Source organism: Mytilus edulis, chromosome 2, assembly GCF_963676685.1.
Source record: "Mytilus edulis chromosome 2, xbMytEdul2.2, whole genome shotgun sequence".
In the NCBI taxonomy this organism is placed as follows: domain Eukaryota; kingdom Metazoa; phylum Mollusca; class Bivalvia; order Mytilida; family Mytilidae; genus Mytilus; species Mytilus edulis.
In genome coordinates, this window is record NC_092345.1 from 98,605,425 (window position 1) to 98,626,724 (window position 21,300).

Below are 21,300 nucleotides of genomic sequence, written 5' to 3' on the forward strand. Positions count from 1 at the left end.
GTTGACCTACCGCTTATTGTACGTACTTTAACCTTGATCACTGATCCATGAAATAAGGTCGAGGTCAGGAAAAATCTGTCTGACTGACATGGAGACGTTACAAGGAATCCATACACCAAATATGGTTATCCTATTACTTAGGCACTGGATTTGACTCTTCTATGTATTGATGGACACAGTTATGAACATCCATATACAAAGATTGTCGGTGTGAAATTCACAAACATATCATTCTATTGTTAAGTTATAAAAAGGGACAGAAGATATAAAAAGTAAACACCAGTCTTGCTCCTGGCAAGTACAGATCCTGTGGACAAGTCTAATTCACTGGTGTAATATCTGGGGGGTTCCAACTATATGCTCCCATTCAAATGCATTGATCGGCCCAAAAAAAAGGGTGGTTCCAACCCCCGGAACCCCCCCCCCCCCTGGATCCGCCACTGGGACTGTGGCGACAAGTAGGACAAAACTGTAACTGTAACTGTATAAACACAGTCTACCAGTTAAATATACATTGACAAAAGACAAAGTTTGAATGGATTTTCTGAATTTTTAATATAATCGATGCTATTAAAATTCACGGTATTGAGCAATACTGAATTTCATCTCAATATTACAGTCAAAGTATAGATCAGTTTTCCATGATCCATAAAATTTACCTGTTTATTTTATTGAAAAACATGGAATTATATCGACATTAATGTAGAGAGGGTTAATAATGGATACACTTATAGAAATGGTGAGTGTTCATTGATAGAATGCTTTAGTGTTTACTTTAAGTACGGAAAATCTTATATTTTTTTGTAACTAAGGTTACATTTAAAGCCTGTGTATGCTATCAGAGACCAATATGATGCTATTGGCGATTTATCATTTATCACAGAGATAAATTTAAAAAATGAGGTATGTATAAAAAAAGAATTCGTAATAAGGGTTCTTAAATTTTTTCTTCATTATAAATTGTATTTGAATAAAAGGGAGATCGATGTCAAAGAGACAAAACCAGACAACAAAGACCGTTATCTAGGGGCCAACACGGTCCCTAACTATACAGCGGTGGGGGTTTTCCTTCAAAATGTGAAGATCTAAGTCGTTCCAATTCTAGATAAGAAACGAATAAAATGTAATTCAATTAGATAACTGTCGAATAATCTCTTTTCAGTCCGATCCAAAGCATCTATTATTTCGATTATTTCCTACAATATTGATGTAAAAACTTAAAAGGACTGTCTGTATCATTATTACACTACATAAAACCCCAAACTAGTAAAACAATTGTAAAGGAATACAACGTACTGACAATTCTCTCTCGACTGACCTTGATCTTAACTTTGGATGTAAGACCATGCCTATCAAGTTATAATTTCAAATGAGCTTAATTGATTTACGTGAAGTAAACTGTTTACAGAAGAAATATTGAACCCGGCCTATTGATTTACAAACAACATGGCATATCCTACTTGTGTTGTATTCAAGCTTTTTGTAGAAAGATATGCGGTATGGGATTTGCTCATTGTGGAAGACATTACGATGACCTACAATTGATAATTTATAAGTCATTTGGTCTCTAGTTGTTTCATTGTCAATCAATCGTACCACATCTTCATACAGCAGACTTTATACTATTTAGACTGTTCTGACCATTATAGCTTTTGATCATCGGCTGTTAGATATGTCAAAGGACGCGGAGTCTTTCCTATAATTGTTTTTCAAGAAAAAATTGACACGCGCACTGGATTAAAAATCATTCTCCTGTTCATAATATTAACGAAAGAGAAGTTCAAATAAAGATAATGATCAAACTATGTGGTGTTGTTACTGTCTCGTTAATATATTAGGGAGGTATGATCGCTCACAAGCATGCTGAACATTGCTACATTCTTAAGTGCATGTCCCAAGCCTGGAAACTTAATTACCGTGGCTGTACATGTTGTTGGTCGTTGCCTGTTTTACGTGTTTTTCTATCACTTTAGGAGTATTTTTAAATTGTTGACATTTTGTCATTTCGGTGCCAGTTATATCTAACTGTAGGGTATGGATGAAGGTCGTATTATGAAATGTAACACACATTTTGTCATGAACAGTTATCTCAATGACTATCATACCATATCACCTTCTTTTTTTTTTAATATTTCGCGGATGTCACTACCTAAATATAAACATATTGAGCCAACAATGTAATGCCAATTCCATAGGAACACCTTCAAGGAAGGAAAATAACAATGAGAAAGGGAACGTCGTACCGTTTGTCATTATTTTGGTGTGTGTATTTAATGACATATAAAATTGAGAATGGAAATGGGGAATGTGTCAAAGAGACAACAACCCGACCATAGAACAGACAACAGCAGAAGGTCACCAACAGGTTTTCAATGCAGCGAGAAATTCCCGAACCCGGAGGCGTCCTTCAGCTGGCCCCTAAACAAATATATATACTAGTTCAGTGATAATGAACGCCATACTTAACTCCAAATTGTACACAAGAAACCAAAATTAAAAATAAAACAAGACTAACAAAGGCTAGAGTCTCCTGACTTGGGACAGGCGCAAAAATGCGGCGGGGTTTAACATGTTTATGAGATCTCAACCCTCCCCCTTTACCTCTAGCCAATTGAATGTAGAATAGTAAACGCATAACAATACGCACATTAAAATTCAGTTCAAGAGAAGTCCGAGTCTGATGTCAGAAGATGTAAACAAAGAAAATAAACAAAATGACAATAATACATAAATAACAACATACTACTAGCAGTTAACTGACATGCCATCATAACGTATAAGAGAAGAACATAACTCGTGTCATGCCAACAACTGGTTTTTAAATAAATGTGTCTAGTTCCGATGCAAAGACCCTATAAGTGAATCAATTTTAACGCCAAAATATGCAATCTTTAATGACCTGACAACAGTATCGTAACTATATCCCTTCTTAATAAGTCTATTTAAAGGTTTTGTTAGCTTCTGAGGTGAATACTGAGCAGACATGTTTGTGCTTTATAAAGAATATTTCCATAAAAAATTGGATGTGAAATACTTGAACGTATAAGAAGTCTGCATGTTGAGCTATATTTACGAATGATGTCCTTATACCGATGATAAAATTTAGTAAATGGTTTGACTAGTTTGTGATATCGAAAACCCTGGTGTAATAATTTTTCAGTAAAACATAAATTTCTCTCGTTAAAATCTAAAATATTGTTACATACACGAGCGAATCGTACAAGTTGAGATATATAAACATCATTAGATGTTTACAAGGGAACGTCACCATCTAAACATGGATAATTAACGATAGGAAATGAAAAATCGTAAAATCGATGATCTGTTTTAAATAAAATGACTGATGAAAACCCAAGTAGAGATCTTATAGTATTTGACTGTATTCTCGTTGTTAGTGCTGAGTCCTATTTTTTTTTATTTGTTCTATTCGTTTGTATCATTTTACATAGACAGTAGGGTGGTGTCAACTTTACCTTGTTTACAAATCAATTTTAATGTTTTCTGTCTAACAAAATCCTGCCTGTCTTGTCAAATTAAAGTCAACTTAAGTCCCTAATAAATAAAGTCCTTGTAGAATGCAGGTAAGTGTCAATAACGGTACAGTTTTCTCACAATTAAGTGAAAAGATAACGTTTAACAACAAAAGATCATACACCTTCGTTGTCGTTATAAATCTGATTTAATTTGAAAAGTTTTCTACTTTAACATAATAAATGGTATAAAAACTAGCATAATTTCACTTTTATAGGGGAAAAACAAAGCCGTCAGAACAGCTTATATAACAATTTAACAAGTCCATAAAATTCAACCAAAGTACTTTGATGATAGATGGGAACATAAATTTTACAGTAATAGACTCACAAATCAGAAAGACACCATTTGATACCCCTCGTCTCTTGTTTAAGATTAGGAAAACCGCCTCTCCTTACCGACATCTTTAAGGTCTTTCCTCTCCGCGAGGAAAGACCTTATTGTTTTTCTAATGTTTTTAAGGTCTTTCCTCTCCGCGAGGAAAGACCTTATTGTTTTTCTCCTGTTTTTTTTTTTTTTTTTTTTTTTTTTTTTCATCCAGCATTTCTTTGACATGGCCTCCCCTCGTTTCTATTGGAGTTATCAAGACCAAATATGGACAATCGGTAGAACTCATCATGAAGTATTACCAGATGAGGCTGTGTAGAATTTCATCATCCCCTTTAGAAGTTATCTCCCTTTTATTGTTTTTTTTCGACATGGCCCCCCCTCGTTGTTTTTAAAGATATCATGACCTTATTTAGACAACAGTTAGATCTCATCATGATGTGTTACCATATGAGGTTGCTAAGGATTTCATCATTCCCTATGAGAGTTACGTCCCCTTAAAGCAATTTCTTTCTTTTACATTTTTCTCAAAAAGTATTCAAGATAGAATTGATTTGAAAACGGCAACATGTACAAGACCAGATGGCAATGATAATGAACATATACAATCATTTTGTTGTTAACCCTTATAAGGAGTTATTTCCCTTGAAAAAATATACCCAATTTTTGAAAAATTGTATCTCGAGAACCGGAAGTCGTAAAGACTTGGGACCTACACCAATAATCTTAAGTTCATGTGACCTTTAATTTGCACCCAAGGTCAAAGGTCACCAAGTGCAAAAAAAAAATTACGCTGCAATTTCAAGCTTGCATATTAAGAAAACGATAAGAGTTTGCTGCATACTTACAGCGTATAAAATGTTCCTCTCTATGAGCTCTACATTTTATACACTGAGCTCAAAAGTGTCCGACTGTCTGTTCAAAAGTTACGACGGGATGATTCTTAAAAGTATAGTATTGTGTGTATATCCTTTTAAAGGTAACAGATATCAACCTACTATAAACTGCAAAGATGATCAGTAATTCAAGACCTTCAATTTGAGGTCAATGTCAGGTCATGATGAAATTTCACCTTGACCTTCACATTATACTATGACCTTGACCTTGTGATATTTGAGAGGTCAAGTGGTCCTGAGTTGAATGGTGATAGTCCCATATCTCTACGACTTCCGGTTCTGAAGTTTGGTATTGCATCATATATTTGATGATTAATTGTGACCTTGGTGAACTTTGAAATTGTCCAAATTTTTTTTCTATGATGTTGGCCTTTAACTGTAGATCATTTACCATTTAACAGATTTGAGATATCTATTGTCGTTTTAGAGATAATCCAGTTTGAAATTTTGCGAGCGGCGGCATGTATTTCTGAATCAACAACAGCTTACCACTTAAAATGTTTAGAAATTGAAGAGGTTAATATAGTTATATGTTTGACCAAATACCAAAAACATTCCATGGAAAAAAACGCCAAAAATTCAATTTGAAATTTTCAAGTTTTGCATTGACTTTGTAAGTTTCATAACTTCTATTTATATAGTTGATATTGCATCATTTTTTGCACTTTGTCAAATGGGGTCATCTGATATATCAAATTGAAGGTCTAAATGTACTCTACTTAAAAATGAAAATTTTAAACCCCCTTTTCATCCCAGGGGGACGGGTGGGGTCATTTAGTGCAAACATTCAAATTTCTCAGATGGTAAGGTTGTCGCATATCAAATGAAAGAACATAAAGCGTACATTTTAAATTTCAAATTGACGTCTCCCAAAAATGGGTTGGATGGGGTCATTGAGTGCAAAAAATAAATGTTCTTTTAAGGCAGGGTTGTTGTATATTTAAGGTCTTTCCTCTCGCTCTCCGCGAGGAAAGACCTTATTGTTTTTCTCCTGTTTTTAAGGTCTTTCCTCTCCGCGAGGAAAGACCTTATTGTTTTTCGCATGTTTTTTAAGGTCTTTCCCCTACATGGGAAAGACCTTATTGTTTTTCTAATGTTTTTTTTTCTTCCAACATTTTTTTCACATGCCCTCCCCCCGTTTCTATTGAAGTCATCAAGACCAAATATTGACCATCGATAGATCTCATTATGAGGTATTACCAGATGAGGCTGTGTAGGATTTCATCATCCCCTTTGAGAGTTACATCCCCTTGAAGAATTTTTTTTATTTGCATTTTTCTTAAAAAGTATTAGAGATAGAATAGAATTGAAAATGGCAGCATGTACAAGAACAGATGGCAATGTTAATAAACATAAAAAAATTGTAGGTTATTTTCCCTGATAAGAAGTTATTTCCCTTGAAAAATTATACATTTTTGGAAAAATTATATTTCGTGAACTGGAAGTCGTAGAGACTTGGGACCTTCACCAATATTTTTTAATTCATGTGACCTTTACTTTGCACCAAGGTCAAAGGTCACCGAGTGCAAAAAGAAATTACGCTGCAATTTCAAGCTTGCATATTAAGAAAACTATAAGAGTTTGCTGCACTCATACTGTGCATAAAATGTTCCTCTCGACGAGCTCTACATTTTATACATTAAGCTAAAAAATGTCCGACTGTCTGTTCAAAAGTTACAACAACATAATTCTTAAAACTATAGTAACAAGTGTATATCTTTTAAAAGGTAACAGATATCAACCTACTATAAACTGCAAAGATGATCAGTAATTCAAGACCTTCAATTTGAGGTCAATGTCAGGTCATGATGAAATTTCACCTTGACCTTCACATTATACTATGACCTTGACCTTGTGATATTTGAAAGGTCAAGTGGTCCTGAGTTGAATGGTGCTAGTCCCATGTCTCTACGACTTCCGGTTCTCAAGTTTGGTATTGCATCATATATTTGATGATTAATTGTGACCTGGGTGAACTTTGAAATTGTCCCAATTCTTTTTCTATAATGTTGTTCTTCCAATGTAGATCATTTATCATTTAACAGATTTGAGATATCTTATGTCGTTTTAGAGATAATGCAGTTTGAAGTTTTTCGAGCGGAGGCATGTATTTCTGAATCAACAACAGCTTACCACTTAAAATGTTTAAGAAATTGAAGAAGTTAACATAGTTATATGTTTGACCAAATACCAAAAAAATTCCATTGAAAAAAACACCAAAAAATCATTTTGAAATTTTCATGTTTTCCATTGACTTTATAAGTTTCATAACTTCTATTTATATAGTTGATATTGCATCATTTTTGGCACTTTGTCAAATGGGGTCATCTGATATATCAAATTGACGGTCTCAATAAACTCTACTTAAAAATGAAAATTTTAAACCTCTTTTTCATCCCAGGTGGAAGGGTGGGGTCATTTAGTGCAAAAATTCAAATTTCTCAGATGGTAAGGTTGTCGCATATCAAATGAAAGAACATAAAGCGTACATTTCAAATTTCAAATTGACGTCTCCCACAAATGGGTTGGATGGGGTCATTGAGTGCAAAAAATAAATGTTCTTTTAAGGTAGGGTTGTTGTATATCAAATGAAAGGTCATGATGTGTACATTCGAAATATCAAATTCCCGACCTCCAAAAATTAGTTGGATGGGGTTATTACATGTAAGTGCAAAAATCAAACTACCTAGAACATGGCGTTGTCGCATATCAAAAGAAAGCTCATCTACCCTGTGTTACATATATCATACTTCCGATCTCAAAAATGTAGGCGGATGAGGTCATTAAGTGTAAAAAGCGAAAAGTTTCAGAAGGTGTTGCTTGTCGTATATCAAACGAAAGGTCATACAAAGTACATTACGACAACATCACTTTTACAGGAAAGACCTTTCAATTGTTTTACAAACAATTGAGATACTAGTTTTTTTTTTTTTTTTTTTTTTTTTTTCATCCAGCATTTGTTTGACATGGCCTCCCCTCGTTTCTATTGGAGTTATCAAAACCAAATATGGACCATCGGTAGACCTCATTATAAAGTATTACCAGATGAGGCTGTGTAGGATTTCATCATCCCCTTTAGAAGTTATCTCCCTTTTATTGATTTTTTTCAACATGGCCCCCCCCCCCCTCGTTGTTTTTAAAGATATCATGATCTTATTTGGACAATAGGTACATCTCATCATGATGTATTACCATATGAGGCTGCATAGAATTTCATCATCCCCTTTGGGAGTAATTTCCCCTTAAAACAATTTCTTTCCTTTGCTCATTTCTCAAAAAATGTTAGAGATAGAATCGATTTGAAAACGGCAACATGTACAGGAACAGATGGCAATGTTAATGAACATATACAATCATTTTGTTATCAACCCTTATAAGGAGTTATTCCCCTTGAAAAATTGTATTCAATTTTAGAAAAAATCTATTTCAAGAACTGGAAGTCTTAGAGACTTGGGACCTTCACCAATAATCTTTAATTTATGTGACCTTCAATATGCACCCAAGGTCAAAGGTCACAGAGTGCAAAAAAAAAATTACGCTGCAATTTCAAGCTTACATATTAGGAAAACTATAAGACTTTGCTGCCTACATACAGCGTATAAAATGTTCCCCTCGACGAACTCTACATTTTATATAATAAGCCCAAAAATGTCCGACCGTCTGTTCAAAAGTTACAACGGGATGATTCTTAAAAGTATATTATTTTGTGTATATCTTTTAAAAGGTAACATATATCAACCTACTATCAACTGCAAAGATGATCAGTATTTCAAGACCTTCAATTTGAGGTCAATGTCGTCAGGTCATGATGAAATTTCACCTTGACCTTCACAGTATACTATGACCTTGACCTTGTGATATTTGAAAGGTCAAGTGGTCCTGAAGTGAATGGTGGTAGTCCCATGTCTCCACGGCTTCCGGTTCTTAAGTTTGGTATTGCATCATATATTTGATGATTAATTGTGACCTTGGTGAACTTTGAAATTGTCCCATTTCTTTTTCTATAGTGTTGTCCTTTAACTGCAGATCATTTACCATTTAACAGATTTGAGATATCTATTGTCGTTTTAGAGATAATGCAGTTTGAAATTTTTCGAGCGGCGGCAAGTATTTCTGAAACAACAACAGCTAACCACTTAAAATGTTTAAGAAATTGAAGAGATTGACATAGTTATATGTTTAACCAAATACCAAAAACATTCCATGGAAAAAAAACACCCAAAAATAAATTTGAAATTTTCATGTTTTGCATTGACTTTGTGAGTTTCATAACTTCTATTTATATAGGTGATATTGCATCATTTTTTGCACTTTGTCAAATGGGGTCATCTGATATATCAAATTGAAGGTCTCAATAAACTCTATTTAAAAATTAAAATTTTAAACCTCTTTTGCATCCCAGGTGGAAGGGCGGGGTCATTTAGTGCAAACATTCAAATTTCTCAGATGGTAAGGTTGTCGCATATCAAATGAAAGACCATAAAGCGTACATTTCAAATTTCAAATTGACGTCCCCTAAAAATTGGTTGGATGGGGTCATTGAGTGCAAAAAAAATAATTTCTTTTACAATAGGGTTGTTGTATATCAAATGAAAGGTCATGATGTGTACATTTGAAATATCAAATTCCCAACCTCCAAAAATTGGTTGGATGGGGTTATTAAGTGCAAAATTTAAACTTTTTAGAACATGGCGTTGTCGCATATCAAATGAAAGCTCATCTACCAAGTGTTACATATATCATACTTCCGATCTCAAAAATGTAGGCGGATGAGGTCATTAAGTGTAAAAAGCGAAAAGTTTCAGAAGGTATGCTTGTCGTATATCAAACGAAAGGTCGTACAAAGAACATAACGAAAACATCACTTTTACAGGAAAGACCTTTCAATTGTTTTACAAACAATTGAGATACTAGCTAAGGTCTTTCCCCTACATGGGAAAGACCTTATTGTTTTTAAGGTCTTTCCTCTCCGCGAGGAAAGACCTTATTGTTTTTCTCCTGTTTTTAAGGTCTTTCCCCTACATGGGAAAGACCTTATTGTTTTTCTAATGTTTTTAAGGTCTTTCCTCTCCGCGAGGAAAGACCTTATTGTTTTTCGCATGTTTTTTTTTTTTTTTTTTTTTTTTCATCCAGCATTTGTTTGACATGGCCTCCCCGCGTTTCTATTGGAGTTATCAAAACCAAATATGGACCATCGGTAGACCTTATTATGAAGTATTACCAGATGAGGCTGTGTAGGATTTCATCATCCCCTTTAGAAGTTATCTCCCTTTTATTGATTTTTTTCAACATGGCCCCCCCTCGTTGTTTTTAAAGATATCATGATCTTATTTGGACAATAGGTACATCTCATCATGATGTATTACCATATGAGGCTGCATAGAATTTCATCATCCCCTTTGAGAGTTATTTCCCCTTGAAACAATTTCTTTCCTTTGCTCATTTCTCAAAAAATGTTAGAGATAGAATCGATTTGAAAACGGCAACATGTACAGGAACAGATGGCAATGTTAATGAACATATACAATCATTTTGTTATTAACCCTTATAAGGAGTTATTCCCCTTGAAAAATTGTATACAATTTTAGAAAAAATCTATTTCAAGAACTGGAAGTCGTAGAGACTTGGGACCTTCACCAATAATCTTAAATTCATGTGACCTTCAATATGCACCCAAGGTCAAAGGTCACAGAGTGCAAAAAAAAAATTACGCTGCAATTTCAAGCTTACATATTAGGAAAACGATAAGACTTTGCTGCCTACATACAGCGTATAAAATGTTCCTCTCGACGAACTCTACATTTTATATAAAAAGCCCAACAAGGTCCGACCGTCTGTTCAAAAGTTATGACGGGATGATTATTAAAAGTATAGTATTTTGTGTATATCTTTTTAAAGGTAACAGATATCAACCTACTATACACTGAAAAGATGATCAGTAATTCAAGACCTTCAATTTGAGGTCAATGTCAAGTCATGATGAAATTTCACCTTGACCTTCACATTATACTATGACCATGACCTTGTGATATTTGAAAGGTCAAGTGGTCCTGAGTTGAATGGTGGTAGTCCCATGTCTCCACGACTTCCAGTTCTCAAGTTTGGTATTGCATCATATATTTGATGATTAATTGTGACCTTGGTGAACTTTGAAATTGTCCCAAATCTTTTTTTATAATGTTGTCCTTTAGCTGTAGATCATTTACCATTTAACAGATTTGAGATATCTATTGTCGTTTTAAAGATAATGCAGTTTGAAGTTTTGCGAGCGGAGGCATGTATTTCTGAATCATCAAGAGCTTACCACGAAAAATGTTTTAGAAATTGAAGAGGTTGACATAGTTATGTGTTTGACCAAAAACCAAAAACATTCCATGGAAAAAAACACCAAAAAATCAATTTGAAATTTTCATGTTTTGCATTGACTTTGTAAGTTTCATAACTTCTTTTTATATAGTTGATATTGCATCATTATTTGCACTTTGTCAAATGGGGTCATCTGATATATCAAATTGAAGGTCTTAATAAACTCTACCTAAAAAATGAAAATTTTAAACCCCCTTTTCATCCCAGGGGGAAGGGTGGGGTCATTTAGTGCAAACATTCAAATTTCTCAGATGGTAAGGTTGTCGCATATCAAATGAAAGAACATAAAGCGTACATTTCAAATTTCAAATTGACGTCCCCCAAAAATGGGTTGGATGGGGTCATTGAGTGCAAAAAATAAATTTTCTTTTACGATAGGGTTGTTGTATATCAAATGAAAGGTCATGATGTATACATTTGAAATATCAAATTCCCAACCTCCAAAAATTGGTTGGATGAGGTTATTAAGTGCAAAAATCAAACTTTTTAAAACATGGCGTTGTCGCATATCAAATGAAAGCTCATCTACCCTGTGTTACATATATCATACTTCCGATCTAAAAAATGTAGGCGGATGAGGTCATTAAGTGTAAAAAGCGAAAAGTTACAGAAGGTATGCTTGTCGTATATCGAACGAAAGGTCGTACAAAGAACATTACGAAAACATCACTTTTACAGGAAAGACCTTTCAATTGTTTTACAAACAATTGAGATACTAGTTTTTTCTTTTTTTTCTTCCAGCATTTGTTTTGATCGCCCTCCTACCGCTTCTATTGGAGTTATCAATACCAAAATTAAACCATCGATAGAGCTCAACATGAACTTTTACCAGATGAACTTTTGTAGGATTTCACCTTCCCCTTAAGAAGTTATCTCCCTTTTATTGTTTTTTTTCAACATGGTCCCCCCAAAATGTGTTAAAAGATATCACGACTTTATTTGGACAATAGGTAGATCTCATCATAATGTATTACCATATTAGGCTGCATAGGATTTCATCATCTACTTTGAGAGTTATATCCCCTTGAATCAATTTCTTTTATTTGCATTTTTTTCAGAAAGTATTAGAGATAAAATTTAATTGAAAATGACAGCATGTATAAGAACAGATGGCAATGTTTATAAACATAAACAATTAATTTGTTATTAACCCTTATAAGGAGTTATTTCCCTTTAAAAATTAAAAATATTTTTTCAAAAATTTATTTTCGAGAACCGGAAGTCATAGAGACTTGTAACCTTCACCAATAATCTTAAATTCATATGACCTTTAATATGCACCCAAGGTCAAAGGTCACCGAGTGCAAAAAAAAATTACGCAGCAATTTCAAGCTTACATATTAGGAAAACGGTAAGACTTTGCTGCATACATACAGCGTATTAAATGTTCTTCTCGACAAGCTCTACATTTTATACATTAAGCCCAAAAATGTCCGACCGTCTGTTCAAAAGTTACAATGGGATGATTCTAAAAAGTATAGTATTGTATGAATATCTTTAAATCTAACAGATATCAACCTACTATAAAGTGCAAAGATGATCAGTAATTCAAGACTGTCAATTTGAGGTCAATGTCAGGTCATGATGAAATTTCACCTTGACCTTCACAGTAAACTATGACCTTGACCTCGTGATATTTGAAAGGTTAAGTGGTCCTGAGTTGAATGGTGCTAGTCCCATGTCTCTACGACTTCCGGTTCTTAAGTTTAGTATTGCATCATATATTTGATGATTAATTGTGACCTTGGGAACTTTGAAATTGTCCCAATTCTTTTTCTATAATGTTGTCCTTCAACTGTAGATCATTTATCTTTTAACAGATTTGAGATATCTATTGTCGTTATAGAGATAATGCAGTTTGAAGTTTTGCGAGCGGAGGCATGTATTTCTGAATTAACAAGAGCGTACCTCTTTAAATATTTCAGAAATTGAAGAGGTTAACATAGTTATATGTTTGACCAAATACCAAAAACATTCCATGGAAAAAAACGCCAAAAATTCAATTTGAAATTTTCAAGTTTTGCATTGACTTTGTAAGTTTCATAACTTCTATTTATATAGTTGATATTGCATCATTATTTGCACTTTATCAAATGGGGTCATCTGATATATCAAATTGAAGGTCTTAATAAACTCTACTTAAAAATGAAAATTTTAAACCCCCTTTTCATGCCAGGAGGACGGATGGGGTCATTTGGTGCAAACATTCAAATTTCTCAGATGGTAAGGTTGTCGCATATCAAATGAAAGAACATAAAGCGTACATTTCAAATTTCAAATTGACGTCTCCCAAAAATGGGTTAGATGGGGTCATTGAGTGCAAAAAATAAATTTTCTTTTAAGATAGGGTTGTTGTATATTAAATGAAAGGTCATGATGTGTACATAAGAAATATAAAATCCCGACCTCCAAAAATTAGTTGGATAGGGTTATTAAGTGCAAAAATCAAACTTTCTAGAACATAGAGTTGTTGCATATCAAATGAAAGCTCATCTACTCTATGTTATTTATATCATAATTCCGATCTAAAAAATGTAGGCGGATGAGGTCATTAAGTGGTAAAAGCGAAAAGTTTCAGAAGGTATGCTTGTCGTATATCAAACGAAAGGTCGTACAAGGTAGATTACGAAGACATCACTTTTACAGGAAAGACCTTTCAATTGTTTTACAAACAATTGAGATACTAGTTTTTTTTTTTTTTCATCCAGCATTTGTTTGACATGGCCTCCCCTCGTTTCTATTGGAGTTATCAAGACCAAATATGGACCATCGGTAGAACTCATCATGAAGTATTACCAGATGAGGCTGTGTAGGATTTCATCATCCTATTTAGAAGTTATCTCCCTTTTATTGGTTTTTTTGGACATGGCCCCCCCCTCGTTGTTTTTAAAGATATCATGACCTTATTTGGACAAAAGTTAGATCTCATCATGATGTGTTACCATATGAGGCTGCTAAGGATTTCATCATTCCCTATGAGAGTTACGTCCCCTTGAAGCAATTTCTTTCTTTTACATTTTTCTCAAAAAGTATTCAAGATAGAATCGATTTGAAAACGGCAACATGTACAAGACCAAATGGCAATGATAATAAACATATACAATCATTTTGTTGTTAACCCTTATAAGGAGTTATTTCCCTTGAAAAAATATACACAATTTTTGAAAAATTGTATCTCGAGAACCGGAAGTCGTAAAGACTTGGGACCTACACCAATAATCTTAAGTTCATGTGACCTTTAATTTGTACCCAAGGTCAAAGGTCACCAAGTGCAAAAAAAAATTACGCTGCAATTTCAAGCTTGCATATTAAGAAAACGATAAGAGTTTGCTGCATACTTACAGTGTATAAAATGTTCCTCTCGACGAGCTCTACATTTTATACACTGAGCTCAAAAGAGTCCGACTGTCTGTTCAAAAGTTACGACGGGATGATTCTTAAAAGTATAGTATTGTGTGTATATCTTTTTAAAGGTAACAGATATCAACCTACTATAAACTGCAAAGATGATCAGTAGTTCAAGACCTTCAATTTGAGGTCAATGTCAGGTCATGATGAAATTTCACCTTGACCTTCACATTATACTATGACCTTGACCTTGTGACATTTGAAAGGTCAAGTGGTCCCGAGTTGAATGGTGATAGTCCCATGTCTCTACGACTTCCGGTTCTCAAGTTTTGTATTGCATCATATATTTTATGATTAATTGTGACCTTGGTGAACTTTGAAATTGTCCACATTCTTTTTCTATAATGTTGTCCTTCAACTGTAGATCATTTATCATTTAACAGATTTGAGATATCTATTGTCGTTTTAGAGATAATGCAGTTTGAAGTTTTGCGAGCGGAGGCATGTATTTCTGAATCATCAAGAGCTTACCACGAAAAATGTTTTAGAAATTGAAGAGGTTGACATAGTTATGTGTTTGACCAAATACCAAAAACATTCCATGGAAAAAAACACCAAAAAATCAATTTGAAATTTTCATGTTTTGCATTGACTTTGTAAGTTTCATAACTTCTATTTATATAGTTGATATTGCATCATTATTTGCACTTTGTCAAATGGGGTCATCTGATATATCAAATTGAAGGTCTTAATAAACTCTACTTAAAAAATGAAAATTTTAAACCCCCTTTTCATCCCAGGGGGAAGGGTGGGGTCATTTAGTGCAAACATTCAAATTTCTCAGATGGTAAGGTTGTCGCATATCAAATGAAAGAACATAAAGCGTACATTTCAAATTTCAAATTGACGTCCCCCAAAAATTGGTTGGATGGGGTCATTGAGTGCAAAAAATAAATTTTCTTTTACGATAAGGTTGTTGTATATCAAATGAAAGGTCATGATGTATAAATTTGAAATATCAAATTCCCAACCTCCAAAAATTGGTTGGATGGGGTTATTAAGTGCAAAAATCAAACTTTTTAAAACATGGCGTTGTCGCATATCAAATGAAAGCTCATCTACCCTGTGTTACATATATCATACTTCCGATCTAAAAAAATGTAGGCGGATGAGGTCATTAAGTGTAAAAAGCGAAAAGTTACAGAAGGTATGCTTGTCGTATATCGAACGAAAGGTCGTACAAAGAACATTACGAAAACATCACTTTTACAGGAAAGACCTTTCAATTGTTTTACAAACAATTGAGATACTAGTTCTAATGTTTTTTTTTCTTTTTAAGGTCTTTCCCCTACATGGGAAAGACCTTATTGTTTTTCTAATGTTTTTTTTTCTTTTTCTTTTTTTTCTTCCAACATTTTTTTGACAGGGCCTCCTCCCCTTTCTGTTGAAGTTATCAAGACCAAATATGGACCATCGATAGACCTCATCGTGAACTTTTACCAGATGAACTTTTGTAGGATTTCATCATCCTCTTTAGAAGTTATCTCCCTTTTATTGATTTTTTTCAACATGGCCCCCCTTTAATGTTTTAAAAGATATCATGACCTTATATGGACAATAGGTAGATATCATCATGATGTATTACCACATGAGGCTGCATAGGATTTCATCATCACCTTTGAGAGTTATATCCCCTTATAGCAATTTTTTATATTTGCATTTTTCTCAAAAAGTATTAGAGATAGAATGTAATTGAAAATGACAGCATGTACAAGAACAGATGGCAATGTTTATAAACATAAACAATTAATTTGTTACTTACCCTTAAAAGGAGTTATTTCCCTTTAAAAATTATAACTAATTTTTTAAAAATTCTATTTTCAGAACCGGAAATCATAGAGACCTTGAACCTTCACCAATAATCTTTAATTTATGTGACCTTCAATATGCACCCAATGTCAAAGGTCACCGAGTGCAAAATAAAATCACGTTGCAATTTCAAGCTTACATATTAGGAAAACGATAAGACTTTGCTGCAAACATACAGCGTATAAAATGTTCCTCTCGACGAGCTCTACATTTTATATTATAAGTCCATAAAGGTCTGACCGTCTATTCAAAAGTTACAATGGGATGATTCTTAAAAGTATAGTATTTTGTGTATATTTTTTTAAAGGCAACAGATATCAACATACTATAAACTGCAAAGATGATCAGTAATTCAAGACCTTCAATTTGAGGTCAATGTCAGGTCATGATGAAATTTCACCTTGACCTTCACAGTATACTATGACCTTGACCTTGTGATATTTGAATGGTCAAGTGGTCTTGAGTTGAATGGTGCTAGTCCCGTGTCTCTACGACTTCCGGTTCTTAAGTTTGGTATTGCATCATATATTTGATGATTAATTGTGACCTTGGTGAACTTTGAAATTGTCCCAATTCTTTTTCTATAATGTTGTCCTTCAACTGTAGATCATTTATCATTTATCGGATTTGAGATATCTATTGTTGCTGTAGAGATAATGCAGTTTGAAGTTTTGCGAGCGGAGGCATGTATATCTGAATCAACAAGAGCGTACCTCTTAAATTTTTTAAGAAATTGAAGAGGTTAACATAGTTCCATGTTTGACCAAATACCAAAAACATTCCATGGAAAAAAACGCCAAAAATTTTATTTGAAATTTTCAAGTTTGTAAGTTTCATAACTTCTATTTATAGAGTTGATATTGCATCATGTTTTGCACTTTATCAAATGGGGTCATCTGATATATCAAATTGAAGGTCTAAATGTACTCTACTTAAAAATGAAAATTTTAAACCCCCTTTTCATCCCAGGAGGACGGGTGGGGTCATTTAGTGCAAACATTCAAATTTCTCAGATGGTAAGGTTGTCGCATATCAAATGAAAGAACATAAAGCGTACATTTCAAATTTAAAATTGACGTCTCCCAAAAATGGGTTGGATGGGGTCATTAAGTGCAAAAAATAAATTTTCTTTTAAGATAGGGTTGTTGTATATTAAATGAAAGGTCATGATGTGTACATTAGAAATATCAAATCCCGACCTCCAAAAATTAGTTGGATAGGGTTATTAAGTGAAAAAATCAAACTTTCTAGAACATAGAGTTGTTGCATATCAAATGAAAGCTCATCTACTCTATGTTATTTATATCATAATTCCGATCTCAAAAATGTAGGCGGATGAGGTCATTAAGTGTTAAAAGCGGAAAGTTTCAGAAGGTATGCTTGTCGTATATCAAACGAAAGGTCGTACAAGGTACATTACGAAAACATCACTTTTACAGGAAAGACCTTTCAATTGTTTTACAAACAATTGAGATACTAGTTTTTCTTTTTTTTCTTTTTAAGGTCTTTCCTCTCCGCGAGGAAAGACCTTATTGTTTTTCTCCTGTTTTTTTTTTTTTTTTTTTTTTTTTTTTTTTTTTTTTTCATCCAGCATTTGTTTGACATGGGCTCCCCTCGTTTCTATTTGAGTTATCAAGACCAAATATGAACCATCGGTAGACCTCATCATGAAGTATTACCAGATGAGGCTGTGTAGGATTTCATCATCCCCTTTAGAAGTTATCTCCCTTTTATTGGTTTTTTTCGACATGGTCCCCCCTCGTTGTTTTTTAAGATATCATGACCTTATTTGGACAATTGTTAGATCTCATCATGATGTGTTACCATATGAGGCTGCTAAGGATTTCATCATTTCCTATAAGAGTTATGTCCCCTTGAAGCAATTTCTTTCTTTTACATTTTTCTCAAAAAGTATTCAAGATAGAATCCATTTGAAAACGGCAACATGTACAAGACCAGATGGCAATGTTAATTGACATATACAATCATTTTATTGTTAACCCTTATAAGGAGTTATTTCCCTTGAAAAAATATACACAATTTTTGAAAATTTGTATCTCGAGAACCGGAAGTCGTAAAGACTTGGGACCTACACCAATAATCTTAAGTTCATGTGACCTTTAATTTGCACCCAAGGTCAAAGGTCACTGAGTGCAAAAAACAATTACGCTGCAATTTCAAGCTTTCATATTAAGAAAACGATAAGAGTTTGCTGCATACTTACAGCGTATAAAATGTTCCTCTCGACGAGCTCTACATTTTATACACTGAGCTCAAAAGAGTCCGACTGTCTGTTCAAAAGTTACGACGGGATGATTCTTAAAAGTATAGTATTATGTGTATATCTTTTTAAAGGTAACAGATATCAACCTACTATAAACTGCAAAGATGATCAGTAGTTCAAGACCTTCAATTTGAGATCAATGTCAGGTCATGATGAAATTTCACCTTGACCTTTACATTATACTATGACCTTGACCTTGTGATATTTAAAAAGGTCAAGTGGTCCTGAGTTGAATGGTGATAGTCCCATGTCTCTACGACTTCCGGTTCTCAAGTTTAGTATTGCATCATATATTGGATGATTAATTGTGACCTTGGTGAACTTTGAAATTGTCCCAATTTTTTTTCTATAATGTTGTCCTTCAACTGTAGATCATTTATCATTTAACAGATTTGAGATATCTATTGTCGTTTTAGAGATAATGCAGTTTGAAGTTTTGCGAGCGGAAGCATGTATTTCTGAATCAACAAGAGCTTACCACTTAAAATGTTTAAAAAAATGAAGAGGTTAACATAGTTCTATGTTTGACCAAATACCAAAAACATTCCATGGAAAAAAACACCAAAAATTCAATTTGAAATTTTCAAGTTTTGCATTGACTTTGTAAGTTTCATATCTTCTATTTATATAGTTGATATTGCATCATTATTTGCACTTTGTCAAATGGGGTCATCTGATATATCAAATTGAAGGTCTTAATAAACTCTACTTAAAAATGAAAATTTTAAATCCCCTTTTCATCCCAGGGGGACGGGTGGGGTCATTTAGTGCAAACATTCAAATTTCTCAGATGGTAAGGTTGTCGCATATCAAATGAAAGAACATAAAGCGTACATTTCAAATTTCAAATTGACGTCTCCCACAAATGGGTTGGATGGGGTCATTGAGTGCAAAACATAAATGTTCTTTTAAGGTAGGGTTGTTGTATATCAAATGAAAGGTCATGATGTGTACATTTGAAATATCAAATTCCCGACCTCCAAAAATTAATTGGATGGGGTTATTAAGTGCAAAAATCAGACTACCTAGAACATGGCGTTGTCACATATCAAATGAAAGCTCATCTACCCTGTGTTACATATATCATACTTCCGATCTCAAAAATGTAGGCGGATGAGGTCATTAAGTGTAAAAAGCGAAAAGTTTCAGAAGGTATTGCTTGTCGTATATCAAACGAAAGGTCATACAAAGTACATTACGAAAACATCACTTTTACAAGAAAGACCTTTCAATTGTTTTACAAACAATTGAGATACTAGTTAAGGTCTTTCCTCTCCGCGAGGAAAGACCTTATTGTTTTTCTCCTGTTTTTTTTTTTTTTTTTTTTTTTTTTTTTTTTTTCATCCAGCATTTGTTTAACATGGCCTCCCCTTGTTTCTATTGAAGTTATCAAGACCAAATATGGACCATCGGTAGAGCTCATCATGAAGTATTACCGGATGAAGCTGTGTAGGATTTCATCATCCCCTTTAGAAGTTATCTCCCTTTTATTGGTTTTTTTCGACATGGCCCCCCCTCGTTGTTTTTAAAGATATCATGACATTATTTGGACAAAAGTTAGATCTCATCATGATGTGTTACCATATGAGGCTGCTAAGGATTTCATCATTCCCTATGAGAGTTATGTCCCCTTGAAGCAATTTCTTTCTTTTACATTTTTCTCAAAAAGTATTCAAGATAGAATCGATTTGAAAATGGCAACATGTACAGGACCTGATGGCAATGTTAATTAACATATACAATCATTTTGTTGTTAACCCTTATAAGGAGTTATTTCCCTTGAAAAAATATAAACAATTTTTTTTAAATTGTATCTCGAGAACCGGAAGTCGTAAAGACTTGGGACCTACACCAATAATCTTAAGTTCATGTGACCTTTAATTTGCACCCAAGGTCAAAGGTCACTGAGTGCAAAAAAAAATTACGCTGCAATTTCAAGCTTTCATATTAAGAAAACGATAAGAGTTTGCTGCATACTTACAGCGTATAAAATGTTCCTCTCGACGAGCTCTACATTTTATACCCGACCTCAAAAGAGTCTGACTGTCTGTTCAAAAGTTACGACGGGATGATTCTTAAAAGTATAGTATTGTGTGTATATCTTTTTAAAGGTAACAGATATCAACCTACTATAAACTGCAAAGATGATCAGTAGTTCAAGACCTTCAATTTGAGGTCAATGTCAGATCATGATGAAATTTCACCTTGACCTTCATATTTTACTATGACCTTGACCTTGTAATATTTGAAAGGTCAAGTGGTCCTGAGTTGAATGGTGATAGTCCCATGTCTCTACGACTTCCGGTCCTCAAGTTTTGTATTGCATCATATATTTGATGATTAATTGTGACCTTGGTGAACTTTGAAATTGTCCCAATTCTTTTTCTATAATGTTGTCCTTCAACTGTAGATCATTTATCATTTAACAGATTTGAGATATCTATTGTCGTTTTAGAGATAATGCAGTTTGAAGTTTTGCGAGCGGAGGCATGTATTTCTGAATCATCAAGAGCTTACCACTTAAAATGTTTTAGAAATTGAAGAGGTTGACATAGTTATATGTTTGACCAAATACCAAAAACATTCCATGGAAAAAAACACCAAAAAATCAATTTGAAATTTTCAAGTTTTGCATTGACTTTGTAAGTTTCATAACTTCTATTTATATAATTGATATTG

The 21,300-nt window shown here is 33.7% G+C and overlaps 1 protein-coding gene across 1 annotated transcript in view; it reads left to right on the forward strand.

The window, feature by feature from the left end:
- Window positions 1-586: 586 nt before the first annotated feature.
- Window positions 587-21,300, forward strand: part of LOC139513649 (mucin-2-like) — a 61,283-nt gene continuing 40,569 nt past the window's right edge. Inside the window, exon 1 of the mRNA XM_071302332.1 lies at window positions 587-739. The gene's annotated coding sequence lies outside the window, so the exon portion shown is untranslated. The remainder of the gene's footprint in view (window positions 740-21,300) is intronic.